At 30.8% G+C, this 3775-nt stretch overlaps 1 long non-coding RNA gene across 1 annotated transcript; it reads right to left on the bottom strand.

The window, feature by feature from the left end:
• Positions 1-235: 235 nt before the first annotated feature.
• Positions 236-2933, bottom strand: LOC126674149 (uncharacterized). The gene is made up of 4 exons (XR_007639453.2): positions 2724-2933; positions 2568-2645; positions 782-855; positions 236-385 (listed from the first exon to the last, which is right to left on the bottom strand). It is a non-coding gene; the product is annotated as an uncharacterized LOC126674149 (long non-coding RNA).
• Positions 2934-3775: the final 842 nt, after the last annotated feature.

Raw genomic sequence — 3775 nt, 5'->3', positions numbered from 1 at the left:
GCAATGGCCTTGGTTTGAAACCAAAGCTCTGATACCAACTTTGTCACGACCCAAATTCATGGATCGCGACCGGCGCTAGGGTATGGGTATGGTTGTACCAAAACCCGTAGCAAGCCTTGCGGATAAAAATCAAACATACAAAGTAATATAACAACTGAAATATAATTACTTACATTAAATAATAAATAACCAGAGTTAAACAAATAAGTATGTAAAAGCATAAAATAAAGCCAATCAGACCAATCTGACAAACATCTAATATAATATGGACTTCTAGTTTACTACTGCGGTCTAAGAATAAAAATCAGTTTGACAATTTATTTAAAATAAAATAAACCTCCGAAGAATAAAAGGATCGGAGTGGACCAGCTTTCAAATCATAAACCTGGAAAATTTGGGAAAACAACGGGGTCAGATATACTGAGATGAGTTCGCAATACTATTTACATTTATTAAGTTTAAAACCCTTAAATCAAAACATTTTTATACTAATATAATATGATTATGGAATAACAGTATTGAAATGATCCCAGCGTAAGTATGACATAGCATACTGAAAACCCAAAGTGGACAGGAACAAATCCTCGTCAAATTACCAGCGTAAGCAAGACCTTAGTCTGCCGATCCCAGAGTACTTACCGGTGCACACAGTCTCGATACAAGCCTATCGAGTAGCTCGTTTCAATCCAGATCCATAATCGCTTAAAACAATTCGAAAACATTTATAATACTAAAATAATTGCGGTACTTAATAAAGCGGTAAATAGCACTACAAACTCACTGCTTGCTTATCCACGTGATTTTTGGCAACCAGCTAACCCTGCGTAGACTCCGAAACACGAGCAGTGGACGGGTCTAAAATAATATATAAGTTAAAATCCATTCAACCCCTAACTCTAAGAATACTAGACACCACATAAGACTAGCACAATACTCAGTTAAGCATAAACGTAACCAGAATAGAATGAACAATTAATCACGTAATGACCCGAGTCAAAAATGAACCACAACGAGTAACACAATACTCAAATAAATAAATAAGGCAAGTCTATTGGGTTTCCGCTTTAAAATCCGTTCCGAAAAGTATTACTTAAATAATAAATAATTAATAACTTAAATCAATTTCCTCAAATATTGGGTTAGCCGAGTTATCAATAACTACCAAGCTACCTCATATGTCGGGTGACCCAAGTCTAACCCGACCCAAAATATTTTATCAAAATATAAACCAGAGTTTATAATTCCCAAAATCACTTTGATAAAATAAGTATAATCATACCCAATTATAAACCATAGTTTATAATTATAAAATCAACTTGATAAAATAATAAATCAATATTTAAAACGGAAGCCAATAGCTTTAACCTCAAGTAACCCAAGTTACAATCGAAAATTTAATCAAATAAGTTTTAAAAACGTTCAAGGGCTAAATTATAATTTAGTCAAAATGACATACCAAAAAGATATTTAAAATCAAATATAATTACCCAAGTAATTATATTAATTTAGATTATAAAATAATCATCGTTTTCAATTTGCCAATTTATAATACGAAACGAAAACCAAAAGTTAAAAATACAAATTTAATCACATTGGCACGTTGAGCCAAAAACCCAAAATTATAATTAATAATAATATCCAATTTCCATTGAGTAAAGTTTAAATAAATAATTTAAATCAAAAATATTTAAATTATAATAAGATTAATATAAATTCTCAATTTAAAATAATAATGCCCAAAGTAATCTAAAATCATAAATAATATTATTAATAAACCGCTAATTAATAAGTCGGAATCAAAATCGTAGGTTAATGACAAAATCAATATAAACAGTTAATAAATAAGTTAAGGAATCAATAGGTTTTAAGTAAATAATTTCAGTGACCTAAAAAAACCTTTAGCCAAGAATAATTCAAAACAACCAACACACATTTGACACCTCGTTGTCTTTTTCGTAAGAAGAAGCTCAACCTTCAACAACTCATTCTCAACAATAATACTAACAGAGACAACGAAATGGGCTTTCACAAAATCATTAATTCCTTAACATTAATTCATTAAACAAAACAAAATTTATTAACAAACCTAACATATTGATCATCACTTTCAATAAACAAAACACCATCCTTGTTTTGAACAAAACAGAGCCCGCAATACAGAACCAAGCAAGAACTCATCTCCAATAATTCAAAAAAATTCCAAAGTTACAGTGACCAAAACTCAAGCTTATAACAACCCTTAAAAATATTATATGGTTATCAAACAATTCAAAAACTTAGCAAGGACCCAAACTCTAAGGAAGAAAAGGATCAAATTCAGCGATTGACTTGAACCGCAACGTAACCGAGTAATCATTGCAAACAAAAGAATATTTGACGTGAATATGAATATCAAAACTTCAGCAAAGAACATATATTATTAATCAAGGCATGAATTAAGCTTTAGAAACATCACAATATCATAATCAGACTTAAACAAAATTCGGCAGCAACCTTAACACTAACAGAGAAAACGAACACGCAAAAACGAAGAAACGGCGGCGACTATAACGAAATTAATTACGTACCGTTTGGCGAGAACGAAGATGGGAATTGTAGAGGTGAGAGTCTAGTACAACTAGAACGAAACGGATCCAAAAACGACGCTGAAACGTACGAGATATAATCAAGAACGATAATTACGATATCGAAACGAATAATGAAAAGGATGACGTATCACTTACCGGCTTGAGACGATTTGGAATGGAATGATAAAGAGTATTATCTCATAATGATTAGGAAGAATGGCGGCTAAGTTTAGTTTCAAAGATATGAGAAAAATTAGGTTTAGTTGATAGAAGCGTGAAACAGATGTTTATATACTTAGGTTGGAAGAAGATGATTGCAGAATTAGCATAATTAAGTAAACAAATTGTATGGACTTTCTTTATGGCCTTTCATGTTACTAATAAAAGAAACGGGCCTAGTTACATGGATAATAAAGCATAGGGTTTTATTTTGGGCTTCTTACTCAAATAACCAACATTCATGTTTGATTTACTTTTATACCAACACATATTTGACATTTTAAAACTACCATGCAAGGGAAAAATTATTACTTTTATACCATCCATATAAATAGAACCCTAATAACACAAATCTTCATAATTACAATTATTTTCTCTCTCCTCAAATTTCTCTCTCCTTTCTCTTTCAATTCACCTTTCACACAAATTTCAGATTTGTTCTTCGCATCAATCCGCCTCCGCCGTTCCGTTTTTGCTGTTCCATCTTCGTCGTTTCGCCTCCGTCGTTCCACCTTTATCTTGCCGCGCCATCTTTCTTTTCTCTTTTTGATTTTAGATCTGAAATTTGTTGTTCTTTTTTTTTCATTTTCAGATCTGTAATTTATTTATTTTTTACTGTTGTTTTCAACCATTAAACATGTATAAAGATTATCTTTAAAGAATATAATACTCATTTCATGTAATGTAGAATAATTTTGTGATTTTATGGAATAAAATTCTGTTATTTCTGCATTTTTCTTGTGTTTCTGCGTTTTTTTTAATTCTGCAGAACGATTTGTAGATGATGATTGATTGCTGAATTATTGTAATATTACAGTGTTGCTGACTTTATGTTGACTTTATGTTGATATCAACTGATTTTTTTAATTTTTACATTGACAACTAAGATAACATTGTCTGTGAAATAAACTAAAAAAATTAAATTAAATTAAATTGAGACTAGATAATTATATGGTAGTATCAGGGAATAAGACATATAATGATGTTGC

Source organism: Mercurialis annua, linkage group LG3, assembly GCF_937616625.2.
Source record: "Mercurialis annua linkage group LG3, ddMerAnnu1.2, whole genome shotgun sequence".
NCBI classification, from domain to species: Eukaryota; Viridiplantae; Streptophyta; class Magnoliopsida; order Malpighiales; family Euphorbiaceae; genus Mercurialis; species Mercurialis annua.
The sequence above is the reverse complement of the archived record's forward strand: the minus strand, read 5'-3'. Positions and strand labels throughout refer to the sequence as shown.